Source organism: Cetorhinus maximus, chromosome 20 (genome assembly GCF_964194155.1).
Source record: "Cetorhinus maximus chromosome 20, sCetMax3.hap1.1, whole genome shotgun sequence".
NCBI lineage: Eukaryota > Metazoa > Chordata > Chondrichthyes > Lamniformes > Cetorhinidae > Cetorhinus > Cetorhinus maximus.
The window spans coordinates 36422536-36447563 of record NC_135898.1 but is presented as its reverse complement, the minus strand read 5'-3'; the positions used below and the strand labels follow the sequence as shown (position 1 = coordinate 36447563).

At 41.7% G+C, this 25028-nt stretch overlaps 1 protein-coding gene and 1 long non-coding RNA gene across 3 annotated transcripts in view; one reads left to right on the top strand and one right to left on the bottom strand.

The window, feature by feature from the left end:
* The window catches only part of LOC144695026 (uncharacterized), a 60448-nt gene extending 54551 nt beyond the window's left edge, over positions 1 to 5897 (top strand). For both annotated transcript variants that reach the window (XR_013579847.1, XR_013579848.1), the window contains one exon: positions 5429 to 5897. This is a non-coding gene — a long non-coding RNA (uncharacterized LOC144695026). The remainder of the gene's footprint in view (positions 1 to 5428) is intronic.
* Positions 1 to 25028, bottom strand: part of ank3b (ankyrin 3b) — an 813000-nt gene that overhangs the window by 550930 nt on the left and 237042 nt on the right. The window lies entirely within an intron of this gene.

The window sequence follows — 25028 nt, the reverse complement described above, 5'->3', positions numbered from 1 at the left end:
CCTCTACATCAGCTCACATTGACCAACCCATCCCTGGTGCTGTAATGATGATGTATTCTGTTCCCAGCTACCAGGAGGTACTACCCCACTCATCCTCCCTCAGAGGGTGATGCCTTTCAAACCAATGCAATTCAATCCCAAACTGTGCAGAGCAGGGATCGAACCTTACTTGGCCTAGGGCTGAGTGTTTGCCATAGATTGCATCAATTCAGAGAGGGCAGGAGGAACCTTACAGTTTTAGATCAAATCTCAGAGACACTGATAATTTTTTTTATATATACAGGCTCTGCGCAACACACAGCACTACTCTTTCACTCTTTATATTACTGCTCTAACCCTGAATGGCTGCAGGCTGCAGGCGAAAGGGCAGGAACACGAGAGAAAAGTGGCTTGTCAGTAGAAAACTGTAACTGAGGAGCAGGGAAGAGCCTACTCCACCACCAGTGACTACACAGTCTCTCCAGGAGGCCTTCTGAAGTTCCTGCTATTAATAACTGGTGTAGAATAGGGAATTTCCAATAATACCTCAAATGTGTACATAACAACAAGCAGTCTGGGCAATAGAGGGTAATGATTGAATTTATTGGGCTAATGAATGATAGATGGCAAAAAAAAAACTGAAGGGGAAACACACTAGTGTAGGGATTCAGCAATGTGTACCAAATAAGTGACCCTGTTTTAAATTAGGCCTTTGAGATTGGGCTAACAACAGTCCCATCAGGTGCCTTCCCTGAAAGGGGAAATGAATGGGCACCCATCGGTGAATGTGGAGGAGGTCCATAATCATGTTTGACTGTGAAGGTTGAAGGGAATTCATTGCTCAATGTCTAATGATAATGCCATCTCTTATCTTCTGCCAACTTTTTATTAATTCATTCTCAGAACCCCAGTATGCAAATATATTAGAGGATAAGTGCACATCACTTCCAGCCAACACTCCTCTGCACCATGACTGTGCAGCCACCAGCTCGTGAGGACATAAGAGCCACAGGGTTTTAAGAAAATGGAAAAAGGCATTAAGCCTAACACGCCCTGCTTTCGTTTAAATCGACAAACCTCACCTATCTGCCATCTCTCCAGGTCCCTCAATCACTGTCTCTCCAGAAATGCACCTACATCTTGAACCCATTTGTAGAGGTCCCTTTCGTGGAATTTTCTTCTCACTGATACCACAATGCTACCCTACCAATGAAAAAGTTTTATTCAACTTTTCTTTACACTTCTAAATTCCTTATTCTTAATTAATGCCCCCTTATAGTTGAAGCCTTCATCAATTTACCTGGTTTGATTTAATTAATTTCCTCTCTAATCTTAAAATGAGGTTCTCAAGGTCTCTATCTCAAAATTTATTATCCTTTCCTCAGAACAAATCTTGCTGATACCCATCCAGAATCATCACTGCTGCTCACTCCCATGCCTTCTCAAGGGAAATTATGTCTCATCATTACTTTATACACCAAGAGTGCAATTTCTTCAGGTTTGTACTGTTTACTTAGGTAATAAATGCTGGCCTTGCCCAAATCCTGTGAATGAATTATAAGGAAGCTGGCAGGAAATAAGTGACTGCATGATAATTGGACGCTGAGCAGTGAATTCCCTTCAACCTTGCCCCACCCTGTTTCTTAGCACTATTCCCTTGGTAACCACAGTTGCACATCACCCTCAACTGACAAAGATGATTATGGATCTCCTCCACCTTCACTGATGGACACCCATTCATTTTCCCCTTTAGGGATGGTACCTGATGGGGTTGTTGTTCGCCCAGTCCCAAAGAGCTAATTTAAGAAAGGGCTTGATTGTTATGAACACATTGCTGTATCCCTTGACCAGTTTGTTTCCCCTTCAGTTTTTCTCCACAGAAAATGCCATCCATCTTTAGCCCAATAAATTCAACCATCAGCCTCCTCTTCTCTGGTCAATCAGCCACACTGATTGCCGCTGCCTTTACATTTGAGATATTGGAAATTCCCTTCTCTTCACCGGTTATTAAGAGCAGAGGGCACCTGGGCAAACTGTGTAGTCACTGGCGCTGGAACAGGCTCTTCACTTCTGGTTTTCTATGGACAAGCAACAAGTCACTTGTGTTGACTGAAAATCTGTTACTTCCAATTTCTTTAAAAGTCTGAAATATGAATGTTACTAAAGACCTAATGAAGACCAAGTGAATGATATATTCCCTGGATTTTCTCTGCCTACTGACTCAGTGGCCTTTAATTATAGATGTAGATTGATCATGTGTTCATTCTCAGCTCAGAAGTATTCAGAGGATGGACAATGTCAGAAAAAGGTTATTGCCATAGAGCTTTGCCCCTAACATATTCAACTGTAAAGTGGCAGCACATCACATATGATGTTATTCATGAACATTAATGTTGGTAGCACACAGTAAACTCCTTTTCAGCCACAGATTTTGGTCTAAATTTTGCACTGAAAACAGTTCTCACTGCTATTACTTTTCTGTAACTATCACAACATGTATCAGCTGGATAATATTCAGGATAAATAGTCACTGATATTTGGTGCTTCAAGCTTCTCTCATACCTTCAGGATACTCAGCAACTGGAGTGTGCAGTTCCATCATGTCACTAATGGTCATGTGAACTACCTCAGTGTTGTAGCTGAACTTCGCCACCAACAATTCCAAATCCACAGGCATACACACGGTTGTCATCAGAGCTACTTTTAGATAGTATGCCAAACTGAGAATAAGCCCTCCTAATCTTGGAAGCAATAAACTGATAGGTAGATGTATAATACATCATTTGTTTCTTTAAATCACACCATGGTGAGACAGTGATGTAGTGGTAAAGTCACTGGACTAGTAACCCAGAGGCTAATGGTCCAGCGACACAGATTCAAATCCCACCACAGCAGTGGATGGGATTTAAATTCAATTAATAAATCTGGAGTATAAAGCTAGTGACCATGACAATGATCATCAATTGTTGTAAAAACCCATCTAGTTCACTAAGGTCCTTTAGGGAAGGAAACCTGGCCTACATGTGACTCCAGACCCACAGCAACATGGCTGACTCTTAACTGCCTTCTGAAATGGCCTAACAAGCCACTTAGTTCAAGGGCAATTAGGGATGGGCAATAAATGGTGGCCTAGCTAGCGACACTCAAGTGCCATGAAAGAATAAACATAAACAATAAAAAAGCATTGTAAAGCTGTCTTTTAAGTTGAATCGACAGATTTGTGGGGCATATTTTCCTCTGTGTTAAATTTAATGGAAGAGACGATGTGACTAAACAGGGAAGCAAGACCGATGGATGGTGCTCATGGGTTATTCACCCTTTGTACTGCTACTCAGGGCCTTAGTCAACACACTTCACAATGGAACATGTGTAGTGACAAAAAATTTGCTTATTAAAGACCAATCATGAGGAAGCCTGTAAGGAGGGAGAGGTGGTGGGAGCTAATTAAGAATGGGAAGCACACTGTGAAGTCCAGGCAAGACCTGAAGATACTGGTGTTAAAGACGGGCATGGTTTGGAGATATCATCAAATCCTTAGCCAACTCAGGTGCTGCTCTTTATTACATGACATAGTATTTACAGCCCAACTGATCTGTGCCATTGTTTAAGCTCCAACAAGCCTCCTCTCAATCTAGGGTTGGCCTGGAGTCTCCAGGAATTGAAGATCAATCTCCAGGACACTGCTGTGTGCAACACTGGAGAAAAATCATTGGACATGAAAAAAGGTTGTTTTGTTTGGTCATTTTCTTTGAATATTTCTCTTTACCAGATATAAAAATATTGAAAATTGGAAACAAGGTGGCTGTTTGGTTGATACTCAAGCATCACCCAATTGGGTATCAAGTCTTTCTGCTCTCCAATTGGTGTAGGAAAGCACTGCCTCACAAAAATGGATGTGTTTGCTGACTAATGGCTAGAGCATGGCAGCAAGTCATGTGATGAAACTTCCAGAAATACATTTAATCGCAGTTGGCAACCCTATCTCAATCCACCTCAACTCACTCAATCAACACATTCTTCTATTCCTATCTTCCTCATGTGTTTATGTAGTTTCTGCTCAAATACATCCACGCTGCTTGCCTCAGCCACTCCACTTGATACAAATTCCACATTCTAAGTAAAGAAGTTTCTCCTGAATTCCTTATAAACCCCTGATCTACTATGAGTAATGCACAATGAAAGATACTGACAGAATTTCCTGCAGCAGAGCATTTAATGGTGTGTCCCGTTAGGCTTGGTCCTGCACCATTCAGCTCAAAAATCTTTACCCACAAAGTTTCTGAAGTGTGAGCTGTTAACAAGGCACCTGGGACCTTAGTGAAAAATGGGATAAACAGTGTTTCTACTTAACCATTGAGATTAAAAGATTGAGAAATAAACAGAGACTGAGAAAGAGGGCAAACTAGAGACAAATCAGGTATGGAAAGAGAAAGAGAGGGGGAAAGAAAAAATTGATTAGGAGAGAGAAAAAACAGACAGAAGGGAAAAGAAAAATAAATGGGAGTTAAAAATAACATTCTTAAAATCTCTAATAACAATTCACAATCTGAAGGAATGAGGCTCCAGACTTTAAATTGGTCACTTTCAGGCCAAGAGGTTGATCAGCAGCCATTAACAATTATCACATTATTAAAAGGATACTTTAGCTGTTAGAGATTAAACCTAAACTTCTGTGGTGAGTTTATCTGGCAATTAATATGCAGATCCATCAAGTTCATGCAAATTACAGAGGAGGTTAAGGGCAGGGTGCTGCTTTCTCAAAACTAATGGTGAAGAGGCACAAACAATCGACCAACCTGCAACAATTCGCAATTCATGAGATATGTTTTCCTCGCCACAAGCTGTTGACCAATTTGCACATTAATGACAATGTGCGTCATTCATACGTCATTTACTTTCAGCAAAAATTGGACCAACAAGTACAGCTACAGCCTCTTTAAAAATAATGAATAAATCTAGCAACCATTAACTGAGCAACATGTCTCCTGAGTCTTTAAAAAATGTATACAGAAGGCAATTTTGGAAGCAGATTTATCCAAGTACAAGCCAGAGTTTGTATCAAGGCCAGGTCTCAAAGCAGCTCCTTCAATCAGTGCGGCCGACAAGTTTGGTACTGATTCTGATTGCAAGGTTTCATAAATTTAAAGTTTTCTTAGGTTAGTTGGGTTTTAGTGACAAGTTAAGTTGCCCAAGATAAGAGAACTTCTGTCCATTTCAGAAAGGCCAGTCTTCTAATAGAAAGCAGAGAATGTGTTGAATATTAGTAAGAATATTAGCCAAGAATCATTATCTATTAATTTTTATTTTATATTTGAAGAGAACTAAATATATTCTATAATCTACTGTATTATATATTGCCATATCATAGTATGTTACCATTAATAATCCTCCTCTGTACTTTATAGCTTATGCTCTGGTTTTAACAATGTGTTTATTCTATTACTTTCAGAACTTTAGTAGGTTACAGGGAGACTTGTAGTATCCAGAAAGTTAAATACAATGAGAAGAGTTTCTATTTACTATATTAGCAAATACTGAGTTTTTCTGAAGATACACTCCTGCTCATAAGGAGGAAGGACCCAATTGCAGGAGAATGCAATTTGCCAGAATGTCCAAGAGAAATATTTGAGCAACAGTCCAAAAATGTAATACATTTGTCATCGTGGTTTTAAAGTAAATATATTCCCAATGACTCAGGGGGAAATGCAGTCAAAGGCCTGTTACATATTTTAATACAATATAAAAAATGAACATAAACTGAAAGATGAAAATATTTAAAGCAAATGTGCAGTTTTTAAAAATGTGTGAACCATGATATGAATTATTTAGCTTCCTTTGTTTACACCTTTCAAAGAAGTGGCCATCCAAATTTGTTAAAAATGTTAAATGACCTGAACATGGAGGAATCAATACTCACCACCCAGCCACTCTAATTACTGCAGAAGTTCTGTTCATCTTACCTCAAGGCGTGTGGTTCATCATTAGAATTATCTCCTGCCAGTGGCTGGTATGGCAGACTTCTAAATGTAAATTTTCACAAAGTATTTTTCCCCAGATTACATCTTTTATTACACTCAAGTCACTTTTGCATCAAACTTAATATCTTAAGAAAATAAAACTTTCAGGATATAAAAATGTAACCCCCTCAATACTGGCTATACACACACACGGTGCCCTCTCCCACTCTCTCACGCACACATACACAAACACACGGTGCCCTCTCTCTCACGCGCGCACACATGCACATACAGGATATAGAACTGTACAGCTCAGAAGGAGCTTGTTGAATTCATCGTGCCTGTCCTGGCTCTTAGTAAAAAAGCAATCCAAATAATTCTAACCCCCACCCCACCTTTCCCACTCCTGTTCTTTACCATTGCTCTGCAAATCTACCTTTTCAAGTACTTATCCAATTTCATTTTGAAAGTTGCTATGTCCAGGGCTTGAGCACAAAAATCAAAACTGACACTCCAGTGCAGTATTGAAGTACTGAACCGAGGCCTCATCTGTTCACTTGGGCAAGTGTCAAAGATCCCATCTGAAGAAGAGCAGGGGAGTTATCCCCTGTGGCCTGGCCAATACTTATTCTTCAATCAACACCACAAAAACAAGTCATTATCACATATTTTTGTGTTTGTGGGATTTTGCTGTGCACAAATTGGTGACCACGTTTCCTACATTACAACAGTGACTACACTTCAAAAAGTACTTCAATGACTGCAAAACTCTTCTGGGAAGTCAGGTGGTTGTGCAAAGCACTATATAAATGTGAATCCTTTTTTTAAACCTGCTTCTATCACCTTTCGGTTCTGCACCATTCTCCACCATTCCTTGTAAGATGAAACACATTCATACTGGTGCGATGACTCCATTTAATTCTGGAAAGCGGGCAAGTTCATGAGGAAGTCAAGCACCTGAGATGATCTGACTCTGATAGGACGTTGCTTAGTTTGCAGTGTTACTCCTGTCCACCGCAAAGCAAGTTCCCAGCTTGTTCCCAATTTAAGGCTAATTTTGGATCCTCACAATGTTCACACAAACAGCAAAGCATGGGATAAATGACCCATAATATCCAGTGCACAGTGTATTTGAAAAATTGAAGAAATTTCAACTTCCCAAACTGGAGCCTCCCATCTCAGAGTGAGAGCACTTGCTGAGCAGGAGACAGGGATCAATTCGAAGGCAAGTGGACCCAAATTGAGCTTAGACTCCTCCAAGTGGTAGTTCATGAGTTTGCATAACACAGCCGATTTGTCCTGACCACTGGAGAAAAAAATATCTTACTGGACAGGGGTTGGAAAGGGAGTTATTAACACAGTAAATATCTACATGCCAGATTGGAATAAGGAGAGAATTCAGTACCTAAACTCCATTAACGGAAATTCCAAATCACACCACCCATGGAAATATTCAGGCTAATCTACATTTAGGGATCCTCAATTAACAATGTATTGTGAGGACTTTTAAGTACATAACACCAATGCTCTGGATTAAATGCCACAGAAGGTGACATGGACTGCAGAGGTTCAAGAAGGCAGCTCACCACCACCTTCTCAAGGGCAATTAGGGGCGGGCAATAAATACTATCCTAGCCAGCGACACCTACATCCCCTGAAAATAAATTGCCACCTGACTGCTCTTCTAAATCTGACCATTTTACACATTTTTGTTTACTAAAAAAAAAAGTTTGTTTGTTTAAAGGTAAAATCTAATATTTTCTGTCTGGGTTATGAAATGAGCATTAAATCGTCAGGATTGAGTGAGAGAAGGCAGTTCAGAAGCGTCCTGTTATTGGAAATACCTTGTTTAGCCAGAAGATGGTGCACTAATAAAGACGCTACATTTGATGGGTCAATCAATCTACCTACTGAATACTGTCGACACAAAATCACGTTTGGAAATATAATATTGACCACTTTAGTTATGAGTCCTAAACAATAGACTCCAAGCCTTATTACACTGAAAGCTAAAAAAATATTGTACTGTTGATCACAATCAGAATATGAACATCCAGATATACTGTACATGTAAATTTAATGAAGATAAAATTAAAGGATATGATAGGAATCATAGAGAGAAACCATTTCCTCCTGATCAGAGAATCCAGAATATGGAGGCATAACTTAAAGTTAGAGCCAGGTCATTCAGAGATGTCAGTAAGTACTGCTTCATGCAAGGGGTAAGAGAAACCTCAAACTCATCTCCCCAAAAAGCTGTTGGGACGAGCCCAATGTCAATTGAAAAATTAGACTGATATTGTTGTTAGATCATTAAGGCTATTAATGGAATATGGAGCTAAGACACAGATCAGCCATGATCTATTTGACTGGTGGAACAGACTTGAGGGGCTGAATGGCCTCCTCTTGTTCCTATGTTCCTAATAGCTTCTCTCTCAAACTTTGGAAAGGCAGTAACTTTAATTTTCCAAATAGTTTTCCTTGGAAATTCTGCCAGAAAGACAAGTTTTTAAAAGTGTCTTTAAATTATGTAACATTCAAATTTTCAGAGAAAATTTTCTTTGGTTAATTGACTTATTTATGTCCCAAAACTGTAAAAAAAAAAATGAGACAGAAATTGACATATTGAAATAAAAAGTAGTGTAATAAAGGAGAAAACATCTTCCAAGTACACAAAAAGGGAATCAACATATTCAACTTAGATTAATGTCAAATATGCTCATTCCAATCTCCGTAGCTTCAAGAAATGCTTAGATTTCTCCACCGACACAACATGAACTGTAGAAGAGTGGCCTGGGGATCATACACAGCCCCAACATTTGCCCTGAATAATACGGGAGTCTTGATTGGAAAGGCCTGTCTTGCTAAATTATGTATTTAATCAAGGTCACGTCCAAATGATTTTTCTAATTGTGCTCACTTCCACGACAGTCAGTTAAGATTATGTGGATCATATCTGTCGCGAACTGGAGCCTCTTAAGAGTTGCAGCACGGGGTGAAATTCTATGTTTAACGTTTATCATAGGATTGAGTGAATTAAAACTTGGCAAAGAGTAATTTGTTTTAAAAAAAAACATTCAGTCTCAAGATGAGAGTCAGGAGAAAGACTGGCATTTAATCGTGCATTTCCAGTTACACTTATCTATACCGGCTTGCTAGGCCACTTCAGTTAAGGTATTGGGGATGGAGTCATAGTTAGACCAGAATCACAGAATCATTATGGCACAGGAGACCATTTGGCCCATCGTGTCTGTACCAGCTCTCCAAATGAGCAATTCCCTCACCTTCTCCCCGTAACCCTGCACACTCTTCCTTTTCAGGTAACAGTCTAATTCCCTTTTGAATGCTTCAGTTGAACCCATCTCCACCACACTCTCAGGCAGCGCATTCAGACCGTACCTGCTTGCTGCGTGAAAAAGTTCTCTCCCATATCGCTTTTGCCAATTATCTTAAATCTGTGCCCTCTCATTCTTGATCCTTTCAAGAGTGGGAACATTTTCTCCCCATCTACTCTTTCCAGACAGAGGCACCAGTCTGGGTAAGGACAGCAGGTTTTCTGCCTGGAGGACATTAACGGACCAGTTGGGTTTTTACAGCAATGCTTTAATTAATTATATTTCCAGATTTTTAAAACTGAATTCAAAGTCTCGATCTGCCAGGGTAGGAACTGAACTCACATTTTTCCCAAATTATTAATCTCAGCCTCTGGATTACGAGCCCAACAACATGGCCAATACGCACTGCTCCATTTCAGTCATTTGAGAAAACTGCAACACCAAAAAAGACATCTTTTTTAAAAACTCTGTTTGCGAGAACCTTGTGTTCCTCACTATGATGTGTTCCAAGTTCCAGCCTACAGTTTTGCCTGTTGGGATTTTGGTTCTTCACAGTGGAAAGCAGGTGCGCTTCACAGGTTAGCAGGTCACAGTAAAGCTTTTCCCTGACAATCCACGAAGCAGCAGAGAGCCAGTCAGTCGATGTTGCACCACTGACAACTTTCCTCTGCTCAAAGGTGAAACGGTAAACGCAATTGTTAGCCACATTTTCTCCCAATTTTCTCTCTCTTCAATTGCCCTTTTCAGTCTATTTTCTGATCAATGGTGTTAAGAAAGGCTCTGTGCTGCTTTCAAATAACGATTCCTTGTTGCCTTCTTTTTCATGAAGGGATCGAGGCGGAGTGTTATTTGAGTGACATTTCAGGAATTAGAGAGGCTACGATGCCAAGCTTGCATTTTTAACTTGTTAAAGACTGAAGCAGGGAGGAAAGGAGATCTGATCAACCCACTATTTAGAAAATCGGTCACAATTCCAATAAGGTTCCACGTCCATGGGGTAAACCCACTCCTTTCTGACTACTGTTTTGAAAGAAAGTACTTGCGTTTATATAGCCCCTTTCACAACCTCAGGATGTCCCAAAATGCTTTACAGCCAACTCAGCATTTTTGAAGTGTTAATCACTGTTATGGAAAATGCAAAGCTAATTTGCATGCAACAAACTTCCACAAACAGCACTGCGATAAAGGCCAGATAATCGGTTGTAGTGATATCATTGAGGGGTATATATTGGTCAGGGGGATAACTCCCCTACTTTTCTTCAAATAGTGCCATGGGATATTTTACGTCAAACAGAGAGAAGACAGACCTTGATTTAAACACTCATCTGAGAGACGATCCCTCATTGTCTCAATGCTGCAGTAGAACATCAGCCTTTAAATCTCCTGAGCCCACAACCTTCTTACTCAGAGGCAAGACTTGAAACAAACCATCCAACATAAGATGTGGATACACTGGAAGGCATGATCTAACTGAATGGAGGAATGTGCTTGAGAGGCTGAATTGCCTACTCTTGTTCCTATATTTTGTTTAAACGTATATTAAACTGAAAAAGTGTTACAAATTTTGGTCTGCTCATCCCATTCAAATATAGGCGTCTGTATGTACTTGGCACTCCTACAGAGAGCTTTGTGTGATAAAATTGTATGAATGGCCTACTCCTATTCCTGTTTAACAGGATCAAGGGGCTGAATGGCCTACTCCAATTCCTATTTAACAGGATCGAGGGGCTGAAAGGCCTCCTCACATTCTGAAGAAGCTTATGCTGCAAGTCGTGGAGGCTTTCCCATGTCTAGTGATGCATGAGGGAGACAAGGCAGATGCTTCTGTCTGTTACCATGGCTAATTTTTCTGGAACAGGTCACCAGCCTGTCGCAGAGGCTTTAGTTTGAGGGGCACCACTCTGCATTAAGTATGGCTAACCAAGGGTCTCTCCACTCTTACCACTTGCCATAGACATATTGGAGGGATTTGAAGGTTAATAATCAACCTATTTTGGCGATATAAGGAACGCACCCTCTGTGGCCAATTCCCAGGGACACTACGCACTGCGCCACTAGACCCCATCACGCTGTGAGTAGAGTTAGTTAAATCGGGTTCACTATTCTACTTGTGTAGTCATGTTATCTCCAGGCCTTTATCTTTCCATTTTATGGTCCACATGAACAGTTTAAGGATAAGGTTCAATTTCGGTTTCCATTGCCTATTCTGGTTTAGTTAGTCATTCAACAGAAGGGCCCCTAACTGTGACTATAACATAGAGATTCAATGGGAATAACGAACCTCATGAGAAGGATCAGCAGCCGCTATAAGTAACAATGCATGTAGGTGCACTGAATGCATCAGTCACAACAGTCCTGGTCTTTGAAACCCCTTCCTAAAATAACTTTGCCTCACTCCCTTTCCCTTTCTTCAAAATCAAGGACATTTTGAGCTTTCAAGACCAAAGTTGAAGTAGTCCACACCGAAACACAGCAAGACCTGGACAATATCCAGGCTGGGGCTGACAAGTGGGAAGTAATATTTGTGCCACACAAGTGCCAGGCATGACCATCTCCAACAAGGGAGAATCCAACCATTGCCCCTTGACATTCAATGGCATTACCATCACTGAATCCCCTCCTATCAACACCCTGGCGGTTGCCATTGACCAAAAGCTGAACTGAACTAGCCACATGAATACTGTGGCTACATGAGCCTGTCCACCACCTACGAGGCACAAGTCACGAGAATGATGGACTATTCTCCACTTGCCTGCATTAGTACAGCTCCAACAACACTAAAGAAGCTTTACACCATCCAGGACAAAGCAGCCTGCTTGATTGGCACCCCATCCACAAACATTCACTCCATCCACCACCAACGCACTGGATACCATCTACAAGATGTGCTGCAGGAACTCACCAAGACTCCCAAACCCACTACCACTATCATCTTGAAGGACAAGGGCAGCAGAGAGATGGGAACACTACCACCTGCAAGTTCCCCACCAAGCCACTCACCATCCTGACTTGGAAATATATCACCATTCCTTCACTGTTGCTGGGTCAAAATCCTGGAACACCCTCCCTAACAGCACTGTGGGTGTCCCTACACCACAGGGACTGCAGTGGTTCAAGATGGCAGCTCACTGCCACCTTCTCAAGGGAAATTAGGGATGGACAATAAATGCTGGCCTAGCCAATGATGCCCACATCCCATTAATGAATATTTTAAAAATTGTTAGGTTAGGTTAAGTTATCAAGGGATAGTGTTGAAATGTAGTCATTGGTACAGAAAGAACTTGGCATATTTGGATGAGGAGTAAATTCCAAATGTAGTGCAGCTGACTAACTGGATGAAGACTTGGAGTTTGGTGAGAGGGGAGTTTTCAGTGTTAATTTTGTTCTTAAATTCTGCTCTTAAAATTTAATCTAGTCTGTAATTAGCAGAAACTGGAAAGTACTGTGTAAGCAGGCTAAGTTCTTTCTTTCTTGCAGTTTAGGCAGGGTAAACTCACTCTCAGCTTTAGGAGCTGAGTTGTTAATTAGCTAACTGGTTGAATCTTGTTACCGCAGGTCTTGTTCAGTTTACTAAAAATGCAGCCCTGGCAAACGGAGTGCAGCCAACTAACTGGGTGAAGACTTGGATTTGGTGAGAAGGAGGTGTTCATTTCCTCTTTCTATCTTTCTCACCCCATAGGAATTGGTTCCTGCTCTAATACAGGGAAAGGAGCTAGCTGTTTGGCGAGTATCTGGCAAGTAGGTAAGTTTTATTCTATCCCCAAGGTTTAAAATAGTACACAATATGGTGTTAAATTAAAATATATAAGAAAGCAACATAAATAAGTGATTAATATAATTAAGTAATTATTTAAAACACATTAAGGATGGCAGGACAGGTGATGTGTCAAGGCTACAGCCATGTGGCAACTCCTGGATAACATTGTGATCCAGGGCAAGCACGTCTGCAGTAAGTGTGTGTGTGGCTTGAGGAACTTCACCTCAGAGTCAGCGAGATGGAGGCTCTGCTGCAGACTCCCCGACACATCAGGGAAGGGGAAAATTTCTACCAAGAGGCAGTCAGACCACTTAGGATAGGGTCTTCGGACTTGGTCAGTGGCCAGGGACAGGGGGCGTGACTGCGAGTGAGGCAGGTAAGGGGACCCAGAGGGCAGGAGTGCAGGAGCGTGAGCCTCTACAATTGTCCAACAGGTTTGAGGTTCTCTCAGTTTGTTTCGGCGAGAGTGGGGGCTGCATGGTGGATGAGCAAACTGACCATGGCACCGTGGTACAGGAATCCATCCAAGTGCGGGGAGCAAAAAGGAACGTAGTGGTAGTAGGGGACAGTATAGTAAGGGGGATTAACACTGCTCTCCGTAGCAAAGAGTAAGAGTTCAGATGGCTTTGTTGCCTGCCCGGTGCCAGGGTTCAGGACACCTGCTCAGGGCTGGAGAGCAACTTGCAGTGGGAGGAGGAGGATCCAGTGGTCATGGTCCTCCATGTAGGTACTAACAACATAGGCAGGATGAGGAAGGAGGCTCTGCACAGCCAGTATGATGAACTAGGCACCAAATTAAGAAGCAGAACCTCAAAAGGTAATAATTTCTGGATTATTACTGAGCCACATGCAAATTGGCATAGGACAAATAAGATTCGAGAAATGAATGTGTGGCTCAAAGACTGGTGTGGGAGAAATGGATTTCAGTTTGTGGGGCATGGCACCAGTATTGGGGAAAGTGGGATCTGTACCATTGGGACAGTCTACACCTGAACTGTGCTGGAGCTGGTGTCCTCGTGAGTCATCTAACTAGGGAAGTAGAGAGGGTTTTAAACCGAATAATGGGGGCAAGGGATCAAATTTGGGAAGATGTGGTAAACCAAAGAGAGACAGATTTTATTGTGGGAAATGATAAACGGGCTGTGACAGGAAGGGACAGAGAGTACAAATCTAAGAGTAAATCAACAGATAAGGCTAGATGCTACAAAAATAATAAAAGGACAAAACTAAAGGCTCTACATCTAAATGTACATAGCATTCGAAACAAAACAGATGAAATTATAGCACAAATAGAAATAAATAAGTATGATCTAATAGCCATTACAGAGACATGGCTAAAGGATGACATAGATTGGGAACTGAATATTGAAGGGTATGTGACATTTAGGAATGACAAAGTTAGGAAAAGGTGGAGGGATGGCTCTGTTAATTAATGATGGTATTAGCACATTAGAGAGGGATGACCTATATTCAGGAAGCCAGGATGTAGAAGCGGTCTGGGTTGAGATGAGAAATGATAAAGGCAAGTGAGAGTGGTGCGCAGGTCCACTAATTGTAACTACACAATAAGACAGAGTATAAAAGAAGAGATAATGGGAGCTTGTCAGAAAGGTACAGCAATAATCATGGGGAATTTTAATCTACATATAGACTGGAAAAATCAGATGGGCAAAGGTAGCGTAGATGAGGAGTTAATAGAATGTTTTTGGGATAGTTTCTTAGGACAGGACATTCTGCAGCCAACCAGAGAGCAGGCTATACTAGACCTGGTATTGTGCAACGAGATAGGATTAATTAATAACCTCCCAGTGTAGGAACCCCTAGGTAACAGCAACCACAATATAAGTGAATGCAAAATTCAATCTGAGGTAGAAACAAGTCCAAGACTAGTATTTTAAACTTAATTAAGGGCAATTATGAGAGCATGATGCAGAGCCAGCTAAAGTGAACTGGCAAATGAGGTTAAAGGACAGGTCGATACAGGTTCAGTGGCAGACATTTAAAGGATTATTTCAGAATAAACAGAATAGATACGTTCCTATGAGAAAGAAAAATTCCAAGGGGAGGGCCCACCATCCATGGTTAACTAAAAAAGTTAAAGAAAGTGTCAAACTTAAAGAAAAAGTATATAATTACACAAAGACAGGCGGCAGGTCAGAAGATTGGAAAGAATATAAAGAACAGCAAAGAGTGACAAAGATTAATAAGGAGGGAAAAATTAGAGTATGAGAGAAGGACACATGTAACATCCTGGAAATAGCTGCAAATCAGGAAATGGGAGGGAGGAGCTTGGGAAAATTCCAATCACCAGGGAAGTGGTATTGAGCAAATTGTTGGGGCTGTGGGCTGATAAATCCCTGGGTCCGGATGGACTTCACCCCAAGGTCTTGAAAGAAGTGGCTGGTGCACTGGTTTTAATTTTCCAAAATTTCCTAAATTCAAGCAAGGTTCTATTAGATTGGAAAATAGCAAATTTAACTCCTTTATTCAAAAAGGGAGGGTGACAGGAAGCAGAAAACTACAGGCCAGTTAGCCTAACATCTGTCAAAGGGAAAATGTTAGAAGCTGGTGTTAAAGATGTTATAGCAGGGCACTTAGAAAAAGTCAAGATAATCAGGCAGAGCCAAAATGGTTTTGTGAAAGGTAAATCATGTTTAACCAATTTATTGGAGTTCTTTGAAGGTGTCACATATGCTGTGGATAAAGGGGAACCGGTGGATGCACTGTACTTGGATTTCCAGAAGGCATTTAATAAAGTGCCACATCAAAGGTTATTGCAGTAAATAAAAGCCCATGGTGTAGGGGGTTTATGTATTGGGTATTGGCATGGATAGAATATTGGCTAGCTAACAGGAAGCAGACAGTTGGCATAAATGGATCTTTTTCTGGTTGGCACGATGTGTGGCATCTAATGGATGGTTGGCAGACAAGGGGCCACAGGGATCAGTGCTGGGACCTCAACTTTTTACAATTCGTATAAATGACCTGGATGAAGAGACCGAAGGAACGGTTGCTAAATTTGCTGACGACATAAAGATAGGTAGGAAAGTGAATTGTGAAGAGGATGTAAGGAGGCTACAAAGTCACATAGATAGGTTAAGTGAGTGGGCAAAGATCTGGAAAATGGAATATAATGTGGGCAAATATGAAATCGTTCATTTTAGTAGGAAGTATAAAAAAGAAGCTTATTATCTAAATGGTGAGAGATTGCAGAGCTCGGAGATTCAGAGGGATCTGGGTGCCCTGGTGTATGAATCACAAAAGGCTAGTATGGAGGTACAGCAGGTAATAAGGAATGCTAATAGAATGTTATCATTTATTGAGAAGGGAATTGGTTACAAAAATAGGGAGGTTATGCTTGAGTTGTACAGGGCATTGATGAGACCACATCTGGAGTATTGTGTACAGTTCTGGGGTCTCCTTAATTAAAGAAAGATGTAGATGCATTAGAAGCAGTTCAGAGAAGGTTTACTGGATGAATACCAGAAATGGATGGGTTGTCTTATGAGGAAAGGCTGGACAGGTTAGGCTTGTATCCACTGGAATTTAGAAGAGTAAGAGGTGACTTAATCCTGAGGGGTCTCGATAGGGTGGATGTGGAGAAAATGTTTCCTTTTGTGGGAGAATCTAGAACTAGGGGTCACTGTTTTAAAATAAGGGGCCACACATTTAAGACAGAGATGAGGAGAAATTATTTCTCTCAGAGGGTCATGAGTCTTTGGAACTCTCTTCCTCAAAAGGAGGTAGAAGCAGAATTTTTGAATACTTTTAAGGCAGAGTTAGATAGATTCTTGATCAACAAGGGGGTGAAAGGTTATCGGGGATAGGCAGGAATGTGGAGTTGAAGTTACATTCCGATCAGCCATTATCTTATTGAATGGCGGAGCAGGCTCCAGAGGCCAAGTGGCCTACTCCTGCTCCTAATCCATATGTTTATATGTTATCTTGCAATAGAACAAGACTTTAGTACCTGTCATTCGCTCCTGTTGCTTCAGGTTATAAACCAGGAGCTTCTTTGTCGCTTAAATGGCTGTTACTGAAATTCCAGTATCACAAGCTCAGCATGCTGGAACTACAAATATTTCCACTCTTCCTCACATACTTTTGTTCGAAAATAAAAATTGGTTTGTGTTCCAAGACGGAGCAGCAGAACTTTAAAAAAAAAAGTGAGCTCATGCTACATCTTATCAGGTCCTTTATCTCTATCCATCAACCCCCAATTCACTGAAGTAATTTGGCAGGAATGACTGATGCAGCACATGCCATTTCTCACCCAACCAGAATTGACTCTGCGTGACATGATCCTGCTGAGAGATGAGCAGCAAACAACTAAGGTTGTCAACCCTCCAGAGTTGCCCTGGAGTCGTCCAGGATTAATCTACTGGACACTGCTGGGAAAAAACCCAGGAGAAAAAGCATAGGAGGGTTAAAAAATTGTTTTTCATTTTCTTCCAACACTTTTTATCAGTTAACAATATTGAAGATGGGAAGATGAAGGCTGTATGACTGAGGCAGCTGGTGTCAGAAGCCTGCACTCAATGGGTAGTTGTATATCAGTGTGGAGGAGCAGATACAGCAGTGGCCAGCAGAGGCTCAAAACAAGGGTACAGGCACTCGACTGTGGATAATCAGTTGCATACATTTCGATTCCCTCAAACAGAAGATGATCTCATAGTACTCTGCAAGTGGGAGAGGAAGATGCTGCCCAGGGAATGGGAAAGATTAAGAGAGGACTCAAGAGGGCTGGAAATCTGGTCAAAGAGATAGGTAGTGTACCAGCATTACAAATAAATGTTGGCCATTCAGCCTCTCAAGCCTGCTCCACCATCCAGTTAGAACATGGCTGATCTGTACCTCAACTCCAATTACCCACTTCAGCTCTACATCCCTTACTGACCTTACCTAACAAAAACAATCAACCTCAGTTGTAAAAGCTCCAGCTGTCCGTGACCTTTCGAAGAAAGGGAAAGGTAGCGAGGCTACCTCACTAGTGAAAGTGGTTTTAGGAAGGAGTTTCAAAGAGCAGGGTTGTAATGACTGATGCACACAATGCAACTGAGCCATCTTAACAAGGATGTTTCTGCCAAAGTCACACTTTAAAGTAACTGTCACACTCTTAACAATTGGTTTAGATAATTAGTTTTTGTTTTGACGAAGCTCTGCCTTTTCTGTACACGACCCATTTTTAGGGTCAGAGTTTAGAACCCATAGATTTTGCCCCAAGCATGGCCTTATGGTTCAAGGTCGTGCAGGTATCCAAGCAACCGACATTTTAAATCAACAGGACATCGGCCCCACAAAAGAAACCTCCCATCAGACAGACTAATCCTGCTTGAGAAGAAGTATCTGCATTGGGTCTGCTAAATGTCAGCGTTCACTTTCTGCATCATCACAAATTTGATGTAATTTGGAAACTGGAGGCCACTGGAAACGCAAGCAGAAGTGGGAATAGACACAGTGGAATCAGGGTGAAGGAAAGAGGTTTGGCTCTCAATTTATAAGCTCAGCCTTTGGTACTCAGGGTAGTGCCAAATAGAAACTCCTGTTCCCATGTAACAGGCTTGAAGAGCTGAATAGCACCCTCTTGTTTTCTGTGTAACGACCAATAGGCAAGAGAAGCCCTCTTACATTGTCAGCCTGGACTGGATTGGAACAAAGGCTGTGGTGGAGATGGATGGTCAAGCATCAAACCCACAGTGCCACCCAGCTTCCTATTTAGATTGTGATTTTTAAATGCATTTATTACAGCAATTTAATTGTAAAGGGTATTTAACATAGAGGGTAACTGCCAAAATTGCACTAAATAATCTGATCGATTTGTTTTGTGTTAGGTAGACCCTTTTTTCTGATTGGTACTTAATCAGATATTTGAACAAATTCAATTGTGCACCTGTCTTGATATGAATTGTTTAAGCCAATTGTTAAGAGTGTGACAGTTAATTTAAGGCGTGACTCACATTTAACGCAAGACTTTTAATTAGGTAGTTAGCCAGATGGGGAAATAAGTAAAGTCTTCCTGTGCTGGTTTGCAACATGAAGCAGCAATAAATGAGAATCTTCATCCATTTAAAAATACAAATCTGTCAAGGAAAGAGAAACCACAAGATAAAGTAGTGCAGGTCAAGCAAGGCAATAATGGATCCATCAGCCCTAATTGGCTTGGAATAAAGAGTGGCTACATCAGCAAGAAGCTAAAGTATATTTAAAACTTCACCAGGCGATAAATGCATCTTTTGTGATCCGTTGGTGCGTAAGAAATGGCAAAGGCAGCAATCAGATTATAGCAGGAACTGACTGCATCATCAAACTGCACATCGAGGGATTTATCATTTTCAATTAGCTAATTATCCTCAAGCTGTTAAAGGAACATAGACTTCATGATAAAGCATTTAACAAAATTGCCATTTTTGATCCAGGGACAAAAATATACATGCCTTGGTTGTTTTGAAAACATTGTAGGCAGATCAATGACACAAACTTGGGTTCTTGGTGATCGCCGCTGAAGGGGCTGTGATGCAGTTTGTCCCAGCACCCTTGGGTCCAGGGATTGTGAATCAGCACTTCTTCCTTCTCCCAGTTGCCACTTAGGGACTCCTGTTTGAGGAGCAGCCATTGGGAAAGGGACTGGAGTGTCTCAATTATCCATGGAACTTTAGCATTCATGCCAACTTGGCTACATTTCAAGCCAGGCTCAGTGTTTTGGGGGCCTGGAGGCAGGTGAAAATGTTTGGTGACAAAAGTCAGCACAAGCTGGACTTGCTTCCCTTGCTGTTATCACTGCCCTTCCCTCCCCTGCTACAATCTTACCCGAGTTCCTGCTAACCCCATGAGGCTGGCTGCTGACGGTCCAGACCAGGGCTCCTCTCTCCCCACTGCTGCTAATGATAGAAAGCCTGCCTGATGTGTGCTGTAGGCAGGAACTCTCAGCAGAATCAGTGTCATTTGCAGAAGGAGTAACATTGAAGAGACCGTCTGGTCCATCAGCAGCTGGGCTCAGGTAGAGATGGAAGGAGGCAGGGAGGGTGAACTGATGCGAGGGAAAATAGAGACAATAAGGAAGGGAAATTCATAGCAAGAAAGTGAGAGGCTAGGGGAAGAGGTAATAAATAGCAAATAAAGTAGGGGGAAATGTAAATCTAGATTAAAACAAAAGTTAAATTTATAAGCAATGAATAGAAACGTGCAGCAGTACTGCAAATGCGTTAAGCAGACAGAGACTATTAAGGTTTTGTCACAATCTCTAGTGTTACGAAGCCATGCTTCATTAAAAAAAATGACCTCATGTTTACTGGCTGAAAATCACTGCCTAAGTTTTAAAAAAACTAAAACTGCAAGCTGTTAAGATGGCTGCTGAGAGTCAGGTGACTTTTATAATTTCTGTACAGACTCAGAATTACCTTAAGCCTCTGGAAGGTTCTTAAATAAATGTCCCTGGGTTAGGATAATGCCATCCTTTGAATGGACATGCGGAGACAAAACTATTTGAAGAATTCACAGCTTCTATTGTCTGTAAGAAAACTCAAAATCTATGGACTCCCAGACTCACTGTCCCCAAGCCCGATGCTAAACATAAGAGCTGGAGAGAAACCAGTTCATCATAAGCCAGCGTGAACAGCCACCATGCATTCCCCATAGTATAGCAATGGCTTCTAACTTTGAATCATTCATAGAATTAGTGATTATGATCGAAACTGGTTTCAGATAACAAATCTTAATTACTCCAAGAACCAGGGAGAAACATGCAGTCTGGAAACGAACAGAACAGGAGCTCACCGTGGGGACCTCCCTCTCTCGTTCCACTTATTTTACAAGCTCAGGCCCCTTTTCCTGCTTGACTATCCACGTGCTGCAGGCAGAGATTTTAAAGAACTCAACCCAGCATCTGCTGTCTCCATATGAACAGATAAATCATCCGTCTCCATCTTTAAATCACATCAACGCCGAGACCAGAAGGACCACCGAGCTCAGCCTGGATCCATCTAAGTTAAAACCTATGAAAGCATATAACTTGAATCTTTATTGGACTTCAAAATATCACTTAATCTATTCTCCCAGTTTGTAACCTATCTTTGTGTGTGAAAATTTGAGGGTGCGTATGTGTGTGAAAGTTGGAGCGTTTTCATTATTTTCCTTAGACTGGGATAAGTACAATAAATATTATACTCTTCTCTTTTCAAAAAAAAAACTCAAATCATGTCTGTTTGTGTCTTTCACAGCCACAGTTTATAAACAGTCAAACACTCACTGAATTGGAAAGCATATCCATTATAAAAAGTCTGTTGCAGTCAAATGAGGAGTGAGGAAAAAGAGGGGAGCCATCCTACCCCCCACGCCCCCACAACCCCAACTGATCGCATCAATAAGCCTAACTCTACAACACAAAGATAGGTGACATTGTAGCAGCGCCGGTGAAAGCGTAAAATTATAGAGAGATAAAGAGGTGGATCTTATAGTCAGTCAGCAATGAAGCAATGGTGCTTGCTTGCCTAGATGAAAGCTGCCCACAAAGATTTAGTGATTTCTGTGGCGTGGGTTTCCCCTCCCCCACTGTCACTTTGAATCTGGCTCCAAATCAAGTGGATCTTCAGCCGTCCAGCAGCTGTGATGTGATCAACAGGGTAAGCAGCCAATCACATTGAAGTATTCTTCTAGACAATAAACCAGGAAGTCACAACCATTGAATCACTTCACCTTGAGTTTTTTACGGGTAGCAAAATAAATGATTGAGACATACACACGGGTCAAGGTCGAAGCTAAAATATCATAAACAAGTTTTTTTTTAAATTTAATTTGTGCAATTTATCATAATATAAAATAATTGACATTCAACAAATATATATTGCTCTATCAAGGCTAGTGAGGCTGGTTAGCAGTAATTATGAACTTAGTATGCTGTTAAAAACTCAGTTACACCTCATTTAACAAGGTGTACATTTTTCAAGAGTTTTTATTGCAAGATTAATTGCATAAGAGTGGACATTCTTGTCAGTTCAAAGATTGATTGCAACCTTTGGGACCTCAACAGTGCAGCCTCTGGAGAAGTGAAGAACTGACAGCAACCCCTGGATTTCCACCTTAATCTGCACATGTGCTACTGCAGTCAGAGGTCAGTGAACACTGACAGTTTTAACATCATTGCTGCCACATAATCCAGTCCGCTGATAGGTTAAGTGAATGGGCCAATGGGATGGAGTTTAATGTAGGGGTCTCGTCCATTGGCTGGAGAGCCAGTGAGAGCCCATATCACCTCATTTGGAAAAAGTCCACCCTGTGAAGTGCCTCTCAAGCAGTTAGGTGGCCAGCTGCAGGCCTTCCCAGGATCAAGAATCCGGGGCAGGGCGTGTGTGTGTGTGGAAGCCCCAAACAGAGGTAGGCAGCTGCACATTGCACCCAGGAGCAGTGGTAGCTGTCAGTAATGCGCCCATTGGAGACCGAGGGTCAATGAGGAACCCAGGCTACAGATGAGTGAGGATGGGATTGGGGTCATGGGGGGGCGGGGGTAGGTTGGGAGATTCGGCAGCAAGGTCAGTGTGACGGCAGACAGCAAGCCTTCTCCCCCACCCCCTTCCTAATGCTGGGTCTTTCCATCAGGTACTGAGTGCCTTGGAAAAAGGGTCTCCCCTAACCCACCCACTGTCCCATAGCAGTCAGGCGATCCCGACAGGATTTGCTTTTCAAGCTTCATGTGTGGCGACTGCCCCACCCACCAGCAGTGGCAGGATGAGACCCTTAAGTGGTCATTAAGAGCCTCAATTGGTGGCAGGGCAGGAAGGCCATCCACCTGCCCTCCCAGACTTAATGTGGGGAAAGGTGGGAAGATGGCAGGGTCCCCATCTGATTAATGCACGCCCACCTCCAAACTTACCTCTGGGAAGGGCATGAAATTCTGCCCATGGATTTTAACATTGATAAGTATGAAGTCATCCAATTTGGTCTTAAAAGGGATAGATGTACTTTTTAAATGGCGTAAAGCTAGAAACAGTGAGAGCCCAAAGGAAAATAGGGGCCCATGTATACAGATTGTTAAAACATCATGGAAAACAGCAGGATATAATCAAAAAGGCTAATGGGATCAGTTCTGATGAACAGCCTGAAATATTAACTGTTTCTCTCTCCACTAATGCTAGGGTTGCCAACTGTGATTAAGCATATTCTTGGAGGTTTCATCACATGACTTTCCCCAATGCTCCAGCCATTAGTCGGCCAATACATCCATCCTTGTGACAGACGCCTCATTGGAAAACAAAAAGCCATGACCCAATTGGATGATGCTTGACTTTCAGCCAAACAGCCTTTTTCCCCATTTTCGTTATTTTTATATCTGATAAGGAGAAATATTCAAAGAAATTTTGAAAAGCGAAACAATCTTTTTAACGTTCCGATGGTTTTTCTCCAGGGTTGCAGTCGTTTCCTGGGGAGATTGGTCTTCAATTCTGAGAGACTCCAGGCCAATCCTGGAGGGTTGGCAACCCTAACTGATGCTGGTATATCTGCTGAGTGATTCAAGCATTTTCTGGTTTTATTACACAAACTAGGGTTGTGTTCCCTGTAATTTAGAAGGCTAAGGGTGAATTGATCCAAGTTAAGGTAATAAGGGAAATTGATACAGGAGATGGAAAGAAACCATTTCCACTGGTCGGGGAGTCTAGCACTAGAGGCTAAAAGTTAGAACCAGACCTTTCAGGAGTGAATTTCGAAAACACTTCCACACACAAAGAGTGGTGGGAGTTTGGAACAACTTCTGAAAATGATGTTAAATTAATTGTTAATTTAAATCTGAGATTAATAGATTTTTGTTTGCCAAAGATGTTAAGGAATATGGGGCAAAAGGTGTGTATATGGAGTGAGGTTACAGATCAGCCATGATCTTATTAAATGGTGGCAGAACAGGCTTGAGGGGCTAAGTGGCCTCTATATTCCTAAGCAATCATTGAAGCAACTCTGTTTTCTTTCCCCTCAAATTTAGCACTTCCTTTTAAACCTGTATGCTTCTCCCTCCCTCTCTCTCTCACACACACACACACGGAGCCAGCAAAATCTTAGAGCCCATTAGGCTCCATTTACGCATGAACAAATGAAAGGACAGAAGACGACAAGTGGTCCATTCAGTCAGCCTCGTCCAGTGCAGCCACATACAATGCCTGACCCACCCCAAAACACCATAAATCCTTCTGGGAGACACAAAAACAATGGAAAAAATGCCACTAATTCAGGAACAATCCTCAGTAGACTGTAACTCATGATAATCCCAGCCAACTGGCAATCTGTCTTCCATAACTGGTAATATCTTATTTCCCTTCAAAGGACTGCAGTGAATCCATACCCAACACGCTTTGTGGTAGTCACTTCCAGAGGACAATGACTCAATAAAGAAGAAATACTTGCTGGAATCTAACATAATTCTTGCCTAAGAGTTTAATTGGCACGCACACTTGCCCTAGAATTCCTACCCATCTCAGAAGAATCTAATGAACCTTGACAGCGTCCAATTCTTTTGTCTTTTTTTAAAAATTCTATCATATCCCTGATTTTTTCTTCAGGAACAAGACTGCGGGAGGTGGGTGGGGTAGAGGAAGGGAACGTTTCAATCGTGGTTTACGGCAGGCTTGGACCAGCTGGTATTACCCAGATGTATTCATTTAAACATGGGGAGACGGTAGCGTAGCGGTAATGTCACTGGACTAATAACCCAGAGCCCCAGGCTAATGCTCTGGGGACATGGGTTCAAATCTCACCATGGCAGCTAAATTTCAATTCATAAATCTGGAACTGAAAAGTTAGACTCAGCCTTGGTGACCATTGTCGATTATCATAAAAATCAAAAAATTCACTAATGTCCTTCAAGGAAATCTGCTATCCTTACCTGATCTGGCCCATATGTGACTCTTAACTGCCCCCTGAAATGGCCTAGCAAGTCACTCTGTTCAAGGGTACTTAGGGATGGGCAACAAAATGCTGACCTTGCCAGTGACACCCACAAAGAATAAAAAAAAACAGCCC